Source organism: Vombatus ursinus, unplaced genomic scaffold, assembly GCF_900497805.2.
Source record: "Vombatus ursinus unplaced genomic scaffold, bare-nosed wombat genome assembly UNPS02009173.1, whole genome shotgun sequence".
Classification (NCBI taxonomy): Eukaryota; Metazoa; Chordata; class Mammalia; order Diprotodontia; family Vombatidae; genus Vombatus; species Vombatus ursinus.
Window position 1 is genome coordinate 8,415,380 of NW_020948951.1, and position 23,590 is coordinate 8,438,969.

General features: G+C 36.3%; 1 pseudogene; it reads right to left on the minus strand.

The window, feature by feature from the left end:
* Positions 1 to 22,138: 22,138 nt before the first annotated feature.
* Positions 22,139 to 22,983, minus strand: LOC114035238 (annotated as a pseudogene).
* Positions 22,984 to 23,590: the final 607 nt, after the last annotated feature.

Here is a 23,590-nt window from a genome sequence, read left to right on the forward strand (position 1 = left end):
TTTACTCACCATGATCCTCTAAGTAAACAATCATAGCATCTAAAATTGTTTTTTGGCCTCTGACACATAACACTTACTAGCTGTGTGACCCTAGGCAAGTCACTTAACCCCAATTGCCTCACCAAAAAAAAAAACCCAACAACAATAAAATTGTTTTTCCCCTTTGACTACACAGTCCCACAACATACTTTTTCTTACTACTATAGCTAGCATTTCTAAAACAACACCAAATAATGGTGTTGGTAATGTATATCCTTTCCTTACTTTTTTTTTTTTGCAAAGGCTTGTAGTTTGCATCCATTGGATAAAATACTGGCTCTTGTTTTGAGATGGATACTACTTATCATAGTATGTACTACTTATCATAATACATAAAGATCCATTTATGTGTTTTATATTTAATCAAAAGCTTTTCCTACTTCTGTTGAAGAATTATATGTTTTTTGTGGTTCTTATTGATCTGGTCCATTATGTTAATGTTCTTAAAAATATTGATGGAATCCTGCTCCAATGGCATAAATCCACTCTAGTCATAGTGTATAATACATTTTATATACTGTTGTAGTCTCTTTGCTTACATTGTATTTAATTTTTTTGCATTTACTTTCAATAGGGATATTGCACTAGAGTTTTCTTTATTTTATCCCTATGGTTTCTGTAGTTTTAACAGAAATTGGTGTATTTAGTCAAAAGCTTTTCCTGCTTCTATTGAAATATTATTTTATTGTGTTTATTATTGATAAGGTCTATTGTGTTAATATTTTTCCTAATACTGAACCATTTCTGCTTGCCTAGTATAAATCAAACCTGATCATACTGAATAATATTTTAATATGTTTCTGCTATCTCTGAAAATATTATATTTACCTTTAGCTTATGGTGGATATGTTGATGGCTACAAGAATGAGGATCTTGCATTGCACCATCTTGAATAAAGAAAATTGCTGGTTTTCTTATCTTATTCCTTGGAAAATCCAAACACTTACTACTCATCTCCTTCTAATCAAGTTTATATCTAAACGGTCATCAATTATCCTTTAACTTTCTTTCTTCCAATGAACTTTGATTAAAGCCCCTCAAAACTGTCTACATTTCTGATTGAACCATTCACTTCCTTTTACTAATTTTCAGTCCCTCACATTTTTATTGCTCAATACCTCATAGCTCATTCCTGTCTAAGGCAGAATTCAAACTCAGGTCTTTCTGACTCCCATTCCTATGATCTGTTTACTAAGGCCATCATGTAAAGGATATATTTTAGAATATACAGAGACTCCCTAAAGTACCTTAAGAGTCCCTGGAGTATAGATTCTAGCTCACGTGAAGCTAATAAAATGGGAAATGGAATGCTGTTTTAGCTAATTCAGTTGGATGTTAGCACTCTGTCCACTGTGCCACCTAAGTACCCAATGACCCTTACATTCTGAGTCCTCAAGTGTGCTTGGAGCTTCATGAAAACAGATTCTGCCTCATATAGTCTCACACAGTCTTGTAGAGTAGTGCATACATGATAGACCTGGTAAATCCTGTTGATAATAGAGAATGGCATAGCCAGATGTTAGACCCTCAGGACTTTTCCTGGGACCTGCCAACACAACAGGTATCTATAAAGTGATAAGCTTTGCCATGTAAGTTTCCCTCTCAGTGAAAAGGTAAGAACATGGAGGCTCATGAGTTGAGGCCTCAAAAATTTTCTTGTAACTCTGTGGCAATGAAGATTGTAGTGCTCTAAGAGAACAACACCATTTAGTAGGAAGAGAACTAAACTTGAAGTCAGGAGACCTGGATTCAAATCCTGGGTAACTTGCTTAATATGCCTGAGGATCATTTTTTCCATCTGTAATTTAGGAATAATAACAGTTACTTCTTAGGAATATTTTAAGGAAACCTCTTTAGAGCTAATAAAATACTCTTTCCTGTGTATTTTAAATATATAAACACACATATATACACACATGTATGTGTATATACATATAATAACTTCAAAAGCTGCAAATTAATGCACACTTCTTTATGTGTGTGTATATATTTGGACCTGGATGTGACTTCATTGGTGTAGGCCAGGGGTTAAGAAACTACATCCTATGGATCAAGAGCTTAACCATTCTTAGATAATGTGCTATCCAACCACAGGCAGTGGCCTGGATTTGGTCCATTGACCAAATTTGTCTAGCAAAGGGAAATCTTGATAAGGATATAAAGGACTTTATAGTTATTAAAGCTTCTTTTAATCTCTCTCTCATCTACCTCTCTCTCTCTCCATATGTATTATAAGCACATGTATGTATGTGTGTATATATGTATATAGACATAAATATATACATGTATATATTTGGGTACAATGCAGTAATTTCATTAGTGTATAAAAATCCACTTGAGGAGTCTTTATCTAGGAAAGCAGAATGACATTTGTTCTTTTACAGTTTTAGAGAATAGTTTGGGTGACAGAAGTTAAATGATTTGGCCATGGTCAGACTCCCAGAATGTCAGAGGTGGTAAGACACTTTGAGTATAGTATATGACCAATGCATTTTTAGACAATGTGGGGACGTTTGATAACATGTGAATATATGAGAGACATAGTAAGTGGAGGTGTTTGGATTCATCTGTATTCAAATGGTCCCTCCAAAGTCACCAGTGATCTCTTAAGTGCCAGATCTAATGGTCTTTTCTCAATCCTCATCCTTCTTGAGCTCTCTAGCCTATGAGCCTAGGGATCACCCACTTCTCTTTTATGCTTTGTTTTATTTAGGTTTTCATGTCACTGCTCTCTCCTGGTTCTTCCAAATGCATTGCTGCTCCTTCTCAGCATCCTCTCTTTATCCAGGTAATACTCACTAATTCTGGGCCCCCCCCAGGTTCTTCTCCTGAGCTCTCTTCAACTATACCATCTTGCTCAGTGATCTCATCTGTTCCTATGGATACAGTATGGATGCATCATGCAGATGTTTCCCAGATCTATAACTGAGCCCTAACCTTTCTCCTTAGTTTCAGTCTCACATCATCAATTTACATTTGGACATCTGAAACCAGATGATCCACAGGTATCTTAAACTCATGCAAAAAGAAAAAAAATCCTCTATCCTCTCAAACTCTCCCCTCTTCTAGACTTCTTTGTTCCTGTTGAGGGCACTACCATCCTTCCAATCACACAGCCTTGTAACTTCGATGTCATCTTTAACATTTCTCTTGAACTCATTCCACATAATCCATCAGTTGCTGAGTCATAACACTTCTACTTTTCCAGCATCTCTTGTATTAATCCTCTTACATTTAGCACAGTGAAACAGATTCTCATCATCTGGACTATAGCAATAGCTTTCTAGTTGATCTGCCTTCCTCAACTCTCTCCTCACTGCAATCCATCCTCCACTCAGCCATAAAATTTATTTTTCCTAAGTACTGGGCTGATCATGTTGACCCCTTATTCAGTTAATTTCTGGTGGTTCCCTGTTACTTCTATGATCAAGTCTAAAATGTTGTTCTGTTGGTATTTTAAAGTCATTTACAGACTTGCCCTTTCCTATCTTTCCAGTCTTCTCACCTTGTTTCTTTAAGTCCAGCAACAATCTGCCTTCTTGCTGTTTCTCACACATACACTTCACCTCTCTATGCCATGCTTTTTTTACTAGCTGTGTCCACTTTTGGAATCTTCTCCCTTTTTACCTCCACTTACTGTCCTCTTCACTCAGCTTGAATTCCCCTTTCTGCAGGAAGCCTTTTCTGGCTCCCACTTTCCTTAGTGTCTTCCTTCTAAGGTTACCTTCCACCTGTTCTATATAATCTTGTTCCTACATAGCTGTTTGTGTGTTGTCTTATCCATTGGAATATGAATGCCTCGAGGGCAATTATGCTGTTTTTTCCTTTCTTTGTCTGACCCATAGCAAACAGTTAATTGAAACGTGTTTACTGAATGACTGTTGTCTCTGATGCATTCCAATTTTCACTTTCAAAAAGTAGTTGTCAGAAATATTCCTAAAGCTCAGAATGCAACTTTATTGAGAATGGGAGCTGTCTTTTTCATCTTATATTCTCCCTGTCTGGAACATAGAAAGCCCTTAGAAGTTTTACAGCAGTTGTTGATTTGCACTGATAAAGGGAATTTTCTCACTGAGTTCTTGCACCAATCAAATCACAAGTCTAGATCAACTATGCCTGCACCTGAGATATTTTCTCTCCATTCATATTTACCTCTTGTTTTTATCAATATTTGTGGTTTTTATATTTATGTTTTGGAAGAATTGTGATAAGGTAAAAAAGATTCAGAGGTGTGAATACAGCAGGGTGAGCAGTCTCTAGGTCATATCATAGGAATATCAGGGAAAGAATTGTAGTTGTGTCACCTGGAGAAGAGAAGACTCTCTGGGTCGGGTCTGATTACTGTCTTCAACTATCTGAAGGGCTGTCAAGTGGAAGAGGTGTTGATTTAGGCTTGATGGGAGGGGAAATAAACTTCCTAAAAATTAGACCTACCATGAAGTCAGGTATGCTCTGATTCAGAGTAGAAAGTTCCCCTTATGTGAGGTCTCCAAACAAAACTTTCAAGGAAGAATGATCACTTGTCTGGTATGCAGAGGATGGAATTTTTGCTCAGGGATAGATTGGGGATAGTTACTGAGGTCCCTTCCAATTCAGAGATTCTCTAATTCACAGGCGATTACAGAACTAATTAATCAATTAAATTTCACTAAGTTCTCAGGCTTTTTGCTATGTGATAGAGGCACAAATACAGATACTTCTGTTGCAGCATCTTGTTTCAATAACAAGAGACCACTTATACAAGGACAAGAGCAAAGTTCAAAACTCTTTCCTCCTTAGCAAGCCCAGATTCAGGTGCCTAGACTGTGTATGAAGACTTGTAGCATTGGGGAACCCACGATCTTTCACTCTTCCTTGAGAGTGCTTTAACTATTAGGATATATTCTCTTATATTAGATGGAAATCTGCCTATCTATATCTTGTACACATGACTTCTAGTTTGACCTAATGGAGTCACCTCAGTCAGGTATGATCCATTTTCCACATTACAATTATTCAAATCCTCAAATAGTTATCAATTGTCATAGCCAGCAATTAGTTGGCATCAAGTGCTGAACTTAGGGTAATGAAAAATCTGGGTCTTTTCTAGTCAACTAGTCTCTTTCTAGTTGTATAGTTCTTGGCAAACCACTTAACTCTGATTTTCTTCAGTTTTCATATCTGCTAAATAAGGATACTAATAGTATCAACATCCCCAGATGGTTGTGAGGATTAAATGACAGGAGAGTTGTCATGCACTTTAGAAATCTTAAATTCTACAGAAACATTGTTTTTATTATATTTATCAGGTCATCTGTTCCTGGGTTAAAACCACCATTTTGTATGACAATAAATCAGTGGCGTGGTCACTACCTAGGCCATGCTTGTTCCCTCACCCTCCTGCTCAACCTTCTTGGTTGAGCTCCTGTTTACAATGTTATTCTTAAAATGAACTGAACACCACATATCCCATTGTGGTTTGATCAGAGAGCAGGAAAGACAGAGGTGTAACTACTCAGTCCTTGTTTCCAGGCACATGTCCTCATGTAACTTAGGTTTCATTTGCCAGATTCACACAATATGAGAGCTGGAAAGGACCTTGTAAGTCATCTGTTCTAACCCCTACCGGAAAGGAATATCCCCGTATCTCAGAATGCAAGTTTATAGAGGAAAGGGGCTTCTCTTTTTCTCCTTGTGTGCTCAGTTCTTTGTGCAAAGAAGATCCATAGCAAATGTTTGTGAAGTTCATTGATACAATGAGTTTTGAAGTCTTGTTGATTCTATATCCATAAAATCTCTTGTTTCTACTCCCATAGTCACTGTGTAACTCAAGTCCTCATCAATAGTAGCTGGGACTATTGTAACATGATTTTAAGTGGACAACAAGCTCACTCCACATTTTTGTCCAAGTGTCCTCAAAATAATCTTAAGTAAGGGCCTGATCACATCATTTTCTGACAAATAAACTTCAGTGGCTCTCTATTACTTTTGGAGAAAATATATATATTTTCATTTCAGAATTGAAAGTCTTTAACCATCTGGCTCCAAGCTACATTTTAAGACTTCTCACTCTACCTGATACATTCTTTGCTCCAGCCAAACAAGTTGACTTGCTCTTCCAAGAACTTAGCACTCTATCTACTGCCTCTATGTTTTCACTCAGGCTATCACCTTGTGCTGGGATGAATTCCACTCTCACCTCTGTTTTGCCTCAGTTCCTCATCCAGCTGTCCCTCTCCAGTCACTTAGGTCCAGCAACTATGTTACAGGTTTGTTGTGGGGATCAAATGAGATTATATTGGTAAATGCCTAGCACAGTGCATGGCACATAGTAGATGCTTAATAATTGCTTGTTCTCTCCCTTTCCCCCTTCCTGGCTCCCTGCATCAACCCTTGTCCAAACTGCCTTGCTCCATTTGCCTCCTGCTTCTGGCCTTTGATTCCTCTGATCTAAGGACTTCTTACTGTGGTCTAAATGAGCCCCAGATGCTTGCCACCTACCTGTGCCCTCTTTCTTTGGCTTTTTCCATCCTGCCACCAAATCCACATCCTAACAGGACTCCCACAGACTATAGATTTATCTGCTCTTGTCTAATGTGAGCCTTTCAGTGTTCAACTTCAACACTTGCCACTAGTTTGGAACTTAAGGAAAGACATTAAGAACCTATTGTGCAAAAATATTTATAGCAGCTCTTTTTTGTGGTGGCAAAGAATTGGAAATTAAGGGAATGCCTATCAATTGGGGAATGGCTGAACAAGTAGTGGTATATGAATGTAATGGAATACTATTGTGCTATAAGAAATGACGAACAGGCAGACTTCAGAAAAACCTGAAAGACTTGTATAGACTGATGCAGTGTGAAGTGAGCAGAACCAAGAGAACATTGTACACAGTAACAGCCACGTTATATGATGACTTCCATTGATAGATTTAGCCCTTCTCAGCAATGCAAGAATCTAAGACATCTCCAAAGGTCTCATGTTCGAAAATGCTATCCAAATCCAAAGAAAAAACTATGGAGTTTGAATGCAGATCAAAGCATAGTATTTGCTATTTTTTTCTTCTGTTTTGCTTTGTTTCCTCTTTCTGGTGGTTCCTCCTATTGGTTCTAATTCTTCCTTACAACATAACTAATGCTAAAATACATTTAATAGGAATGCATATGTATAGCCTAAATCAAATTGCACACTGTCTTGGGGAAGGAGGATGGGAGAAAGGGAGAGAAAAATGTTTAAACTCAAAAACTTATGGAAGTGATTGTTGATAAATCAAAATAAATTAATAAAAAAAACCCAAAACAATGGAAGGAGGATGTTGTTGGCAGGACAACAATAAGAAATGAGTAGGATGCTCTCAGAAAAACCTACAGACTTACATGAAATGATGCAAAGTGAAGTGAACAGAACCAGGAGAACATTGTACGATGATATGAATGACTTAGCTCTTCTCAGGAATACAATGATCCAAGACAATTCCAAGGACTCATGGTAAAAAAAAAATGCTATCTATCTCCAGAGAAAGAACTGATGGAGTCTCAATGCAGCTCAAAGCAGACTACTTTTCATTTCCTTAAATTTTTTCATGTTTTTTTGTCTGTGTCTCCTTTTGCAACATGACTAATATAGAAACATGTTTTATATGAATGCACATGTATAACATACATCAAAGTACTTGCCTTCTCAACGAGGGAGAAGAAAAAGAATTTAGAACTCAAAAAAATTTTTTTAGTGCTCAGTTTTTTTTTTTTTAGGCAATTGGGGTTAAGTGACTTGCGCAGGGTCACACAGCTAGTAAGTGTCAAGTGTTTGGTCTGATGCCAGATTTGAACTCAGGTCCTCCTGACTTCAGGGCCTGTGCTGTATCCACTGTACCACCTAACTGCCCCCAAAAATATTTTTTTAAATAAACATTAAAAATTCTTACATGTAATTGAAAAAATAAATTGTTTTTAAATGGAAGGACTTTAATGTAAAAACGAGGAAATAAAATGATCTTCAAAAGCTGAAAAAAAATAATCTAGCTATCCTAGTGCTGACCTTCCTCAATCTCTTTCTACTGATATTCTGGACCCATTTCTCTATACTTAGCATATTACTCTCCAAATACTTGTGCTTCTGAATGCCAAGCTGCTGATATACAGACTCAACACCCCATATGTAATTGTTCACTCCTTCCTCACCCCAACACCACACACTCTTTATCCCCGCTTCCTCCCAGCAATATTCCACTTTGCATCAACCTGCTTCCACTGTGCTCTGTAATGCAGGCTGCATAATTAAGAAACTTCCTGTCATCTTAATATTTTTACTTTATCATTCATTCCATTTTCTGGCATGCAGTGAGACCATTTCCCTCCTGAAGACCTTGTATTTCTGGCTACTTTTTCTACAACTCATTGCACTTTCATTCCTACCTTGCAACTTACTGGAGTCCAATCCTTCTTGCTGCCTGTTGTCACTTCCAGATTCTCTCTCTCCCATTATTGCTCAGCAGTCTCTGTTCTGTTCAGTTTCATTTTATTCAGATGCATCTCCCAATGCAGATCCTGATAACCATTACTGATTGACCCCTCGAGATTTTTCTTTCTTCCTCAATGACTTTAATAATTGACTCACGCTCTTTTGCTCCACTCCAAATCATGCCTTCATAATAATGGACTTGAACATACATATTGATATAGAAATATCCTAAATTCTTGATTACTCAATTTACTCAGCTTCTACATCTGACTTCTCTCTACATCAGTTATACACAGAGATAGCCACCACTTTGATCCTTTTATCATCTATAAAAAGATGTCTCACTTCCATGTTCATAAATTCCAAATTTATGTCATCTGATGGTAGTTAATTTTCATTCCAGCTTTCCCTATGCCTGACAAGCCTCAGCCTTTTTTCTGCCCTTACTATGACCTACAATCCCTTCATCACTCTCTTCTTTTCTAGCCTACCATACCCCTCTGTAGAGGAATCCCTAATCCATTTACTAATCTGCTCCTCAGATTAAAAAAAAATGCATACTTTTTTGGCCCTCTTTAAGCTCCTCATGGCATCACTTACCTCTACCCTTTCAGCCAAAAAGGCCTTGACTCATATTTTAAATTGAGGATATTTATTGAGTGTTCCTTCTATTCTTCTCTCCATATCAAAACTCTCAGGCAATGATATGACAGATTGACTACTGTCAAAGTGAAATGATTCCAATGTACAGAGGTTCTTAGAATGTGAGAGAAAAGTGCCCATGAGACAGCTCTCCTTAAAAATACAAATAAAGATAATTATTTATTCTTACCCTTCTCTCTCTTTTCACACTCAAAGCCTGCTCATCTCTAGGCTACTCATTCCCAGTTACTTTAACTTATGCTCTTCCAGCACAGTCATCATTCCACCTCAATTTCTTCACCATCATGATCAGTTGCCTCTGAATTTGTTCTAGTTTCCAATGTCCTTCCTAATAAATGGTCCTGAATTGAAGATATCCTCCCAATATGGTCTGACCAGAGCAGAGCACAAAGAGACTATCATTCCCTTTATTGTATGTTCTTTCCTGTGAATACTGCTGTTCTCTAAGAGAAACCAAAGAGTCACTTACCTATTTTGGTCTCTGCTTCTTCGGTAGATGAAAGAAGGGCTCCTGCCCCTAGTGTATGTCTGTCGAGGCATGGGAGTGAGGGTAGTCTTAACGTAGTTATAGCTATGGCATAACCTGTGTTCATCTCCCCCCAGAGCTGTGATTAGAAGATCAAATTGAAGAGAAGTGACATTGTCTACATTGGGAGTCATTGATGTCTCTGAGGAAGCAGAAACTTTTGTCCCAGGTGCTAATAATTATCCTAATTAATGTTGATTAATGACAATTCTCCCAAGCCTCTCCCTCCCCTCAAAGTAAGCAAGTGGTAGCAGATGGAAGGAAAACTTTTCCCTAGTCCCTGGGAGAGTCAGACAAGGTCATTCACAGAGGGTAAAGCAGGGAAGTTTGAGGCCTGGCATGGTTGCTTGCTGCCTGTCTTCCAGAATGTCAGAATCTCTTAGGTAGAAAAAGATTTTAAAAATCATCAAAAGCAAAGAACATATTAATAAACATATATTTTATACATTTTTCTCCATTAATGGACTCCAACCTTTACAAAGGAGCAAGGAAAGTGTCTTCTCTCTCACCTTCTTTTTGGTCAAGGTCATACCTTGTAAGTTCTCAATATTCACTTTTGATTGTTTTGTGACTGTTGTTCTCTAGACTTTGTGTTCCAGTTTATTACCAACAAATACAGAATTATAAATATTTTTGTGGATATTGTAGTTTTCTTTTTGTCATTGGTGTTCATGGTGTATATGCCCACTATTGGAAACTCTTGGTTGAAAGAGTATTGATATTTTAGTCACTTTATTTACACAATTCAAAATTCCTTCCCAGAATGATTGTACCAGTTCACATCTCCATCAGCAATGAATTAGTTTGCCTGTTCTCCCACAACTCCTTCAACATTGACTATACTTGTCTTTGGTCATCTTTCTCAATTTTTTGAAAGTGAGGTGGAACTTAGTTTTGCTTTAGTTTGTATTTCTCTTATTACTAGTGGTTCAAAATATGTAGTTATTAATAGTTTATATAACTCACTTGTTTATTAATAGTTTTAACTATTGAAAATTATTTTATATCATTTCACTTCTTTTAAAAATGGGCAATAATTTTTGGTTTTATATCATTCTCTTAATTGTTCAAACCTTTGGATAGCAAACCCTCATTAGAGATATATGATATAAACCTTTCTTTCCTCTCAGTCAGTTCGCTTTCCTTTATATCCAAGTGTGTTAATTTTGTTTGTGAAAAACCTTTTCAATTTCATGTAATCTAAATTTTCTATTTTGTCTCTTGTAACTGCCTCTTTTCCTTTTTTGATTAGGACTTCTTTCTCTACCAATAGATTTTTCTATTTTATTTTTTAATAGTATGACTTTTACAAATCAGTTTATATTTCCATTTTGAATTTATTATGGAATATGGTAGAAAATGTTATCTTCAATTTAATTTCCTCTAGGTTACTTTTTAGTTTTCCAAACAGTTGTTATCAGATCAGGGATTCTTTCCCAGATGGTTTATATTTTGGGGTTTATCAAAAACTGTGTATTGAATTCAATTATTTCTAGTTCTTCTTTTTCTAATATTCAATTGAGTTATTTTCCTATTTTAATTAGCCAGTACCAAGTAGTTTTGATAATTATTGCTTTCTAAGTGAGTCCAAGGTCTGGAAGTGTTATTCCCTTTCATTCTTGACTTTTTTTTTCATGATTTTCCCTTGTTTATCTAGATCTGTTGTTCCAACAAATGAATTTTCTTACTATATCATTTAGCCCTGTTAATTCTGTCCTTAGTAGTTTATTGGTATAGTAACAAATTTATTAAATTTATTTTAGGATTAATATTATTTCTATTGTTTTGGAATGGCCAAGCCCTAGAGCACTGAATATTCTTCAAACTTTTCAAGTGCATCTTTCTTTTGTAATTGAATTTATACAAGTATTCAGTGAGTCATTGATTGACCACCATTGATTAACATATACATATGCGTTTACATATATATAAATTATATATTTTAAATTTAATATTTTATTTTTCCTAATTACATGTAAAATTATTAAATTCATTTTAAATGTTTGAGTTTCAAATTCTTTTTCTCACCCCCTTCCTTCTCCTTCCCCCACTTTCAGAAGGCAACAATTTGACATAAGTTATATGATAGAGATAGAGATACAGGTACAGATACAGATAGAGCTCAGAAAACAACAGCACAAAAAACATGAAGCCTGAAACAATATCCCTCACACTTCATGATAGAGCCCAACTCTAAAATGAAGTTAACAGCCAAAAAATAAGCTAGCTTAAAAAAAAGTGTAAGTGAAAGAAAAAGAACCCAACCATAGATATCTACTTAGTTGTTGTCCTTCATTTTCAAAGAGGACCAAAATGACATCACTATGCTAGAGTCAAGTTTTTTCGTGTCAGACTGTGGTTGATCAGGCCAATATAAGCTTGGAATGTTCTGCCATAGGTCGGGCACAAATAGTCAATGTGAACTTTTGGGATGGATTCTCTAAGTCTGCGTATCTTGTGTTTCACTTGAGCTGTCTCAATTCTGCTTTGCTCATAGAGCACAGCACCTTTTTGTTTTGTTTTAGGCAATTGGGGTTAAGTGACTTGCCTTGGGTCACACAGCTAGTAAGTGTCAAGTGTTTGGTCTGAGGCCGAATTTGAACTCAGTCCTCCTGACTTCAAGGCTGGTACTTAATCCTCTGTACCATCTAGCTGCCCCTGCACAGCTTTTTTGTTGTGGGTACACCATGCTGGGCAGTCCTGTGCTAGGGTCTCCCATGTCACACAATCAATTCCAAAGTTTTTAAGAGAGACCTTGAGAGTGTCCTATAGTATATTCTCCACACTGGAAACAGGCTACCACCTTAACAAAGAGTTTATAACTCAAGTAATTGGCCGAGATCATGAGCAAGCGGGGGAAGAAGAGTCAGACTATATTATCTTACTTTGGTGACAAAAAAGATCAAAACATACAATCAGAAGAAGACAAAGAAGCCAAAGTTCCTACATCCAAAGCCTCCAAGAAAAATATGAATTGGTCCCAGGCCATGGAAGAGCTCAAAAAGGATTTTGAGAAGCAAGTAAGAGAAGTACAGGAAAAACCGAGAGTGATGCTAAAGGAGACCCAAAAGAATACTGAAGAAAATAACACCTTAAAAAATAGCCTAGGGGGCAGCTAGGTGGTGCAGTGGATACAGCACCGGCCCTGAAGTCAGGAGGAATTGAATTCAAATCCGGCCTCAGACCAAACACTTGACATGTACTATCTGTGTGACCTTGGGCAAGTCACTTAACCCTGATTGCCTCACAAAAAAAAAAAAAAAATAGCCTAACCCAAATGGCAAAAGAGGTCCAAAAAGCCAATGAGGAGAAGAAAGTTCTAAAAAGCAAAATTGGCCAAATGGAAAAGGAAGTCCAAAAGCTTAGTGAAGAAAATACTTCCTTAAAAATTAGAAAGGAGAAATTGGAAGATAGGGACAATTTGAGAAATCAAGGCACTGTAACACTAATCAAAAGGATTGAAAAAATAGAAGAGAATGTGAAATATCTCATTGGAAAAACAACTAACCTGGAAAATAGATCCAGGAGAGAGAACATAAAAATTATTGGACTATCTGAAAGCCATGATCAAAAAAAGAGCCTAGATATCATCTTTCAAGAAATTATCAAGGAAAACTGCCCTGATATTTTAGAACCAGAGGGCAAGATAGAAATTGAAAGAATCCACAGATCTCCTCCTGAAAGAGATCCCCAAAGGAAAACTCCTAGGAATATTGTAGCCAAATTCCAGAATCCCCAGGTCAAGGAGAAAATACTGCAAGCAGCCAGAAGGAAACAATTCAAGTATTGTGGAAACACAATCAGGATAACACAAGATTTAGCAGCTTCTACATTAAGGGTCTGGAGGGCATGGAGTATGATATTCTGGAGGGCAAAGGAGATAAGACTACAACCTAGAATTACCTACCCAGCAAAACTGAGTATAATCCTTCAGGGTAAAAAATGGTCATTCAATGAAATAGAGGACTTTCAAGCATTCCTGTGGAAAAGACCAGAGCTGAATAGAAAATTTGACCTTCAAAAACAAGACTCAAGTGAAACATGGAAGAGGTAAACAGGAAAGAGAAATCATAAGAGACTTATTAAGGTTAAACTGTTTACATTCCTGCAGGGAAAGATGATATTTGTAACTCAGGGTCCTTTGTCAGTATTATGGTAGTGGGAGGGAAAAAAATTATATGTATGTATAGATAGATAGAGGGCACAGGGTGAGTGGAAGATGAAGGGGTGATATCTGGAAAATAAAATTAAGGGGTGAGAGAGCATTATGCTAGGAGAAGGAGAAAGGGAGAAGTATAGGGAGATAAAATATCTCACATGAAACAGACAAGACAAGGTTTTTACAGTGGAGGGGAAATGGGGGAAGGTGAGAGGGAATGAGTGAATCTTGTTCTCATAGGATTTGGCATAAGGAGGGAATAACATACACAATGGGGTATGGAAATCTATCTTACCCTACAGGAAAATAAGGGGGGAAAGGGGACAAGAGAGCACGGGGTTGATAGAGGGGAGGGCAGATTGGGGGAGGGGATAATCAAAAGCAAACACTTATGAAGAGGGACAGGGTCAAAAAAGAGAATAGAATAAATGGGGGGTAGGATAGGATGAAGGGAAATATACTTAGTTTTTCACAATAGGACAATTATGGAAGTGTTTAGCATGACTACACATCTATAAGCTGTATCAAGATGCTTACCTTTTCAATGAGGGTGGGTGGGGAGGGAGGAAGGGAGAAAATTTGTAACCCGAAGTTTTAAAAACACATGTTAAAAATAAAAAAAAAAGAAAAGAAAAAAAATACTGGGTTAAAGAGGAAATAACATAAACACCCAGAAGGACCTAAATGTCTTCTTAACTTACAGAGAAAAAAAGTGACAAGGGGATAGAATAAGTGAAGAACTGTTAGAAGGGTGATTAGATTAAGGAATAGGAGGGAAAGGGGAGAGAATAAGGGAAGAGTTCTTAGAAGGGGTGCCAAATAGGTAAGCAGTAGTTAGAAATAAATTACATGTCTGAAGAGGGATAGGATAAAAAAGGCAGAGAAAAAAGATAAACTGTGGGAAAATAGGGTGGCAGAAATAAACAAGTGGTAATTATAACTTTGTATGTGAATCAGATGAACTCACTCATAAAACAGAAATGGATAGCAGAATGGATTAAAAACCAGAATCAGATAATATGTTGTTTAGAAGAAACCCATTTCAAAATGAGAAATACACATAGAGTAAAAATAAAGAGCTAGAGTTGAATTTATTATGCTTCAGCTGATGCAAAAAAAAAAATCAGTGGTAGCAATCGTGATCTCAGACAAAGTTAAAGCTAAAATAGAATTTAAAGAGATAAACAGGGAAACTAAATTATGCTAAAATGGTATCACAGATAAGTAAGTAATAGCAATATTAAGCCCATATATATACACACATATGTACATATATGTGAAGAAAAAAGCTATCTACATCCAGAGAAAAAACTGATATATAGAAGTATGTATAGAATAACTTTGCACATGTGTGCACACACACATACACACACACATGTCCATTTATTCTAATGGGAACCATCTATAGGTCAGGGGTAGAGAGAATTAAAAAAGGAAAAAAATTTACATGATAATTATGTTGTATATTTGAAAGGAATAGCCAGTTGTGAATAGTAGATTTGCAATTTCATGTGCAATCATCTTTTTTATACTACTTAGTTAAGGAAATGCTTGTTTTATTCCACAAATTAAAAATAAAATAAATTTTTAAAAAAATGTTACATACCAGTAAAATGTAAATCCCTTGAAGGCAGGCAAGATTTCATTTTTCACTTTGCATCTATGGAACCAAGAATAATGACTGGCATATAGTAAGTGCTTAATAAATTAATAAATGTTTATTGAATTGAACTAAAAAAAAAACCTCCAAGCACCAAATGATATAGCATCTAAATTTTTAAAGGAAAAGCTAAATGAATATAGGCAGAAATAGATAGCAACAATACAATTGTGGTGGGTCTTCAACCTTTACCTCCCAGAACTAAATAAATCTAACCAAAAAAAGAATAAGAAAGAACTCAAAGAGATGAATTGAATCTTAGATATGATAGATATGATAGATATATGGAGAAAATTGAATGGGAATGGAAATGAATATACCTTTTTCTCAGCAGTACATGGTATCTTTTCAAAAATTGACCATATATTATGGCATAAAAACTTTACAGTTAAATGCATAAAAGCAGTAATATTAAAGGAATTCTTTTCAGGTCATAATGTAATAAAATTATATGAAATAAGGGATCATGGAAACAGATTAAAAATTAATTGGAGGCTAAATGATCTAATATTTAAGAATAAGTGAGTTAAATAACAAGTTATAGAAACAATAAATAATTTTGTTGAAAAGTGATAATAATGAGGCAACATATCAAAACCTATGGAATTCAGCAAAACCAGTTAGTTATCAGAAGAAAATTTATACCTCTAAGTGCTTACATCAATAAAATAGAGAAAGAGCAGAAGAATGTATTGGACATGCAATTTTTAAAAAGAACTCAAAAAAGAATAAATTAAAAATCCGTAATTAAATACTTAATTGGAAATCCTAAATATTGAAGATGAGATTAATAAAATTGAATGTAAGAAAACCATCAAATTAATAAATAAACTAGGAATTGGTCTTATGAAAGAAAAACTAACAAATAGATAAGCCATTGGTTAATAAGACTTAAAAAAGAGAGAAGAAAATCACATCACTAGTCTCAAAAATGAAAATGGTAAACATCCCACTAATGAAGATGAAATCAAAGCTATTATTAGGAGTTATTTTGCCCAATTATATACCAATACACTTAACAATTTAAGTGAGACAGAAGAATAGTTACAAAAATATAAACTGCCTGGATTAACAGAGGAGAAAATACAATATCTAAATAAACCTATTTTAGAAAAAGAAATTGATCAGGCCATGAATGAACTCACTAAGAAAAAAGAATTAGGACCAAATGGATTCACAAATGAGTTCTAACAAACATTTAAAAATCAACTCATTTCAATATTAAATAAATTATTAAAAATAATAGTCAAAGAAGGAGTCCTATTGAAACAAATATGCTGCTGATACCTAAACCAAGAAGAGCTAAAACAAAGGAAGAAAATTATAGACTAATGTCACTAATGAATATGGATGCAAAAATCTTAAAATACTAGCTGGGAGACTACAACAATGTATCACAAATATTACACATTGTGACCAAGTGAGATTTATACTAGGAATGTAGGGTTGGTTCAAGAGAAGGAAAACTATGAGCACAATTGATTACATAAATAACAAAAGTAACAAAAAGCACATGATTGTATCAATAGATGTAGAAAAGTCTGTTGACAAGATACAAGTCATTCCTATTAAAAATCCTTGAAAGCATAGGTATAAAGGAATTTTTCCTTAAAATGATAAGAAGCATCTTCCTAAAACCATCAGCAAGCATTATTTGTAATGGGGAAAAGCTAGAAGCCTTTCTCATAAGAGCAGGAGTGAAACAAAAAGTCTCATTATCACCAATATTATTCAATATTGTATTTGAAAATATAGCAATTGCAATGAGAGATGAAAAAGAAATTGAAGGAATCAGAATGGAAAATGAGGTAATAAAACAATCTCTTTTTTGGAGATGATAAGATAGTATACTTGGTAAATCCTAGAGATCAACTAAAAAGTTAATTGAAACAATAATTTTAGCAAAGTAGCACAATATAAAATAAACCCACATAAATTATCAGAATTTCTGTCTATCACCAAAGAAAGTCCTTCAAGAGGAGATAGTAAGAGATGATTCATTTAAAATAATTGTAGGCTTAGATTCTTATAATCTAGCCAACAGCTTGCTAATGTTCAGACTCCTTAAGAGTCTGCCCAGTATGACAATGTTCTAATAAACCTTGTCTTTGGTTGAAAGAAGGCTTGGGTCGAATTCTTTCAGGCAGGACCCACGTGTTGTGATTTTGGGGTCCCAGCACCCCTGAACCCCTAAACTGCATAATTTTGGTGGCCCATGCAGGGAAACTGCCTAATGCCAAGTTCTTCTCCAGCCAAGACTTGAAGGTATGTAAGCCTCCCACTCCTCTCCTTTCTTGATCTGCAGTTGGGGTCATTCTCTAAGCACCAAGGCTTCGAGGTGCATTTCTGGCAGACAGTTATGAGGCTGTCTCGCACTCAGCCTGATGCTCTCAGGCTCTTGGTCCACTGGGTTGGTTGAAGGCCATGGACCTGGGTACACCTTCCACAGCATAGAGGACAAGGATGGAGGCCCTATCCAGAAGTGTATCTGTTAATTCCCTCGGTGCTAGGGAATTAAGGAAAACTGTAGTTGCTTTTTGGTTCCCTGAAGCTTACTTACTCCCTTCCCTCTACACTCCTGAATTCTCCTTCATGGATGTTACAGGGGAAAGTTAGAACAGCTAAAAATATCTTGGCAGATTCTGGAGGTTTTGTGATTGATCTTTAAGGAGTTGAGAATTCCTCCTTACAACCCTGGTCACTCTTTTCTCCCGCTCCCTTCCCTTGAGTCAAGAGGATATCTGTTAACCCCTCTCATAGGAGAAGAGAGTTTCACCCTTTACGCCTCACTTTTGATTTCAACCTTCCCCACCTGGGGAAAAGGAAGGAGGGGGGAGGGGCAGCAGCTACAGCATGGGTCCCATGGCAATGGCCTTGAGCTCTGGGGCAACCTTTGCCTGGAAGCATCACTCAGGTTCAACACATCCTGCTCAAGGTAAAGAAGCTGGCCTCTGAACTTGGGTAAGCATGCTCTTAAATTTCTAGTTTTAACTGTTAATGATGAGATGTTGATTCTCTGTGTAAAGTAATTTGGAAGTGCATTTAACAAAACCTAAGTCACCTGTTTGGTAATAGGTTTGTTTCAAGTTTCAAATTGGTGAACTTTCTGTATCAGTTATGTCAAGCAACTTTTCATAATTTGGTTACTGCTAAAATAATTTAGCTATTGTTGGTTATTGCTTTAATGTGTAAACTAGCCAAAAAGTTTGTTTGGGTTATGTATGACTTGCTGAGAATTTGCGAGTATATAGAAATCTCTAATGATTGGCTTTTTACACCAGGACAAAGTTTGAGATGTAAATCCTGGAAAACTTTTTCCCAAGCTGTGATTAGTAAAACTTGCTGTTTGAGGTAAAAGCTCATAGGATTTTATTTTGAGTTGTCTGATGGGTCATAATCCATCGATAATCAATCCACCATCTGAGAGAAATGCCACAAGCTACTCAGAGAAGGTGATACCAGTGGGAAGTCAGCATCAGGAAAAGTTGAGAGGACAATTTTAGCCTCAGTCTAAGATGGGATCCTTCTGGCTCAGTTTCCCCATTATGTTCCTTTGAAAAGGAATGTTACCCACCTGGCCATTCCTGAGTCTAGCTATGAGGTGGATTTGATTCTGCATGGTTGGAAAACTGAATTATCTGAATCCAAACAGAGCTAAGGATGTTTTATCCTCTCAAAGTTGGGCCCTAAATCTAGTCCCTGATTTATATCTTGGCCCTGCAGTTTTTTCTGTCAGATTTATGTCTTCCAGACTATGGGCCATTCACCTACAGTTGGTAGCAAACAACAAGTACCAACCAATGTCCCCCATCATTCCTAGATACAACCTGTGCTTGGTTGTTCCAGTCAACTTCCTCTTTGGGACCCCCTCGAGGCTGGGACAGCTCTATGCCCCTTGCCAGCAGGAAGCAGTTTCAGAAGCTGAGACCTTCTCTCCTTACTCCAAAAGAATTTTGGTCCCATTTGTTTGAGGGGGAAATGATGGGGTTAGCATCTGGGCCCCAGAAAGGAAAAAGCCTGGACTTTCCCACATGGCCAAAGCTGAGTCTATAATACCATCAACTGGCCTTTCATTGTGGCTACACCCAATCTCCCCTCCATTGTCTTACCTCCCTTTGTATGGACCCTGGCCATTTCCCACCCTTAAGGCTCCATTCTCCCTTTGCCATGAGGTCCAGGTCCCAGGAGTTCTGTTCACCCCCGCTTACTGGCCACTCCTAGATCCCTCTCACAGTTTTTGTGCATGTAAGGTCCATCTTGTCTCCATTAAGATGCTTAGATTCTTATAATCTAACCACTGGTCAGATTCTTATAATCTAGCCAATAGCTTACTAAAGTTGACTCCTTAAGAGTCTGCCCAATATGACAATGTTCTAATAAACCTTGTCTTTGGTTGAAAAAAAATAAAAATAAAATAATTATAGACAGAACAAAATACCTAGGAGTATATCTGCCAAGACAAACCCAAGAATTACATGAAGATAATTAAAAAACACTTTGTATACAAATAAAGTCAGATTTAAATAATTGGAGAAATAGTAATTGTCCATGGATGGGCACAGCCAATATAATAAAAATAACATTTCTACATAAACTACTCAACTTATTCAATGCCATCCTAATTAAAATACCCCAAAAAATTATTTTATTGAGCTAGAAAAAATAATAACAATACATTTGGAAGGATAAAAGGCCAAGAATATCAAAGGAATTAATGAGTTAAAAAAAAAAGTAAAGGGAGTAAGTTTAGCAATACCAGATCTTAAACTGCATTAAAAGGTGGTAATTATCAAAACTATGTGATACTGGCTAAGAAATAGAAAGGAGAGTCAATGGAACAGAGGAGACATACAATATAGTAAAAGATTTTGGTAACCTTTTGTTAGAGAAATGTAAAGATTTGAGCATTTGAGATAAGAATTCACCATTTGTTAAAAAGAAAATTGTCAGAAAAACTGGAAAGTAGTCTGGCAGAAACCAGATATAGACCAATATCTGAAACCATTTACAAGATAAGGTCAAAATTGATACATGACCTAAACATAAAAGGAGATGTCTTAAGTAAATTAGAAAAACATGAAACATGTTACCTATCAGACTTATGGCCAGGAGAAGGATTTATGAATAAATAAGAAATGGAAAGCTTGTGAGATGTAAAATTGCTCATTTTGATTACATTAAATAAAAAAGGTTCTACACAAATAAAATCAACATGGCAAAGGTTAGAAAGAAAGTAGAAAATTAGAAGGAAATTTTTATAGTCAGTTTCTCAGATAAAGGTCATATATCAAGTATATAGAGAACTTTGTCAAATTTATTGAAATATGAGTCTTTCTCCAATTGATAAATGGTCAAAGGATATGAACAGGCAGTTTTTGTAAGAAAAAAATCAAAGCTATATATAGTCATATAAAAATGCTCTAAATCATTATTGATTAGAGAAATGTAAATTAAAACAACTTTGAGATATCATCTCATACCCATCAAAATGATAGAAGGGGTAAATGACAAATGTTGGAGGGGATGTGGAAAAGTTGGGACACCAATATACCAGTAGTTGGTGGGACAGTGAACTGATCTAATCATTCCGCAGACTATGTTTCCTGCTTATATATTTCCTGCATGTCTGCCTTTTCTGAAAGATAGTCTCTAAACCTTTGTGAAATTATCACATTTGTGCTTGGGGAGAGGGGGATCTTTTCTTTTCACATTATGATATATTGCTTATTTAATGCCATTGAGTTTGAAGCAAAGCTTCCTCTACCTGGAAAATTCCTCTAGCTGGTTAACATTTTGTTCAGCGTTCTTGCACTGGGGATTTGATGGAATGCTTATTTGAATAGCAGGTTGAACTTAAAGAAGTTTGCTTGTGGCCCATGTGTAGGGAATAATCCCAGTATTACAAAATAAGATGAAATGTAACAGGAACACAAGTATGTATTTTTTTCACATTGGTTCAAACATCCACCTCAGAAGAAAATGAAGTTCACATGGCAAGATAGTGGTTCATGCAAGTAAAAGTTGGGGATTTTTATTGCTTCAAAGCTCAAAATGAGTCACCTGCATGATGTGGTAGCCACCAAAGATAATTCACTCATAGACTATAGTAAGAGAAGCATGGTATCAAGGACTAGGTAAGCATGATAAGTCTATTATTTTCTGTACTGGTCAAACTGCATAGAAAGTACTGTTTTAGGTTCTTGAAAGACTGGAGAACATCAGGAAGAAAGCAACCAGAATAGTAAGTGTTCTTCTGATTATATTTGGGTCACTTGAAGGGAATGGAGATATAAAGCTTGGAAGAGAGAAGATTAAATGGAATCACAGTAGCCATCTTCAAATATTTGAAGGGAGATCATGTAGAAGAAAAATTAAACCTATTCTACTTATCCCCAAAGGCATCCTTCCTCGCATATGGGTTTTGCTATAGAATCTCTGAGGTCTGCTTAAACTCTGCTGTGACTCTGATGTTATCACCATGAGATTCTGGTCTTATTTTACCTTTCTTGATTAAAAGGCTCTTGGGTCTTCTTCCTAGTTTCAAGAACATTCAGGAGACAGGTAGTGTTAGGAACCAATATGCTCTGCTGATGCCTCCATGGTTATAGTTGAGGCTAGTGTGAGATTGGCGATTTTTCTTTGCCTAAACAATTCAGGGAGTCTTGAGAGCTCTGGGGATTGGGTAGTACAGTGACAGGAAGACAGAGGTAAACAACATCCACAGAGACTTTTAATTGAAATAACTGAGAAAAAGAGTAAAAATTGAGGTGAGTAAATAAAAGCTAACAAATGTGTTCATTAGTAAAAGGATGATTTGTGTGCCTCTCAGGATACCTTGTAAGTGAGAGATTGGTGCACTGCATATGTTGGATATGCTGGTAGTGTTACTGTAGGAGAAGCACCATGAAGCCACTGGCCAAGACCATGAGCCCCAAACACAGCACATTTCTGAGAGTGGTTATTATCTCATAAACACGCATAATGTGTTTTGAAGTGTAATACACATAATCAAATGCATTTGTAATGTTGCTGCTGATTCTAGGCCTCTTGCACTTACTGATACAGGAATTTCTATCAGCAGATTGAGGATCCAACAGAAGAGATAGGAAGGAGTGGTCTGTTGTGTGGCTCTAACTTTGAATTCTGCCCACCTGGAATTGCTGGGCTGATGGTGATGGCCTGCAAGGCACACAGAAGGCAAGTCAAAGAAATTGAAAGCCTCTCACTCAGTCTTCAAAGGTAAAATACAACTTTATACCCAACATCATCCAAGAAATAGTTCCACCCCAAACCCTGCAATATTTATAGGACTCCCTTGCTAACAAGCATAATGGAATTCTCCAAGCTCAGCTGGGTGATTATAAAGGTTAAAAAACTTATTTTGTGATCATCTAGGACATTTAAAATATAAAAGGAAAAGAGGAAGAAGTTTTCTACAATACCCACTGTGGTCATAGCAAGAAACACAATCCCAAGGCAAATGTTTTTAAGAAGCATTGCATATGTCTTTTTAAAAAATGTAGGTAGAAAAAAACACAGAAAACACAGAAAAGCTGTATGACTATTCTACTTTGGTATTCCAGTCCCTAGTAGAGGCTCAAAACATTACTTCTTCCTCATTCCTATACCTTTATTGATGGATATTACAATTTTAGGAAAGTTACATTGCCTTTTTCTTGCTCAAACACTTATATATCAATTCCTCTAACTTAGGCCAATGTGGGGAGCAGGGTAGTAGAGCTGAATTCAATTATGGAGACTGAAAATTTTTATAGAATTGTAATTTCTATATTTAAAACTACTCAAGGTAAAAATTGACATCCTGCCATTCTAAATATAGATTCTCCTTCATTGAGTTCTGCAGATCAAGTTAATGAAGGAGCAAATCAGTCCAAAACATACACAAACAATCTTTGTGTAGTCCTGTTATGTGAGGGGAATAAGAAGAAAAGGGAAAAGAGCTATGAGTCAATCTCATAGTAAGGGGTATAAAGATTATCATGTTACCATTTGTTCTTTATCTTAGAACTGTGGAATATTAGTAAGAAGGGATCTTTGTGGTCTTCCACAGTGATGTCAAACTCAAATAAAAATGGATCCTTGC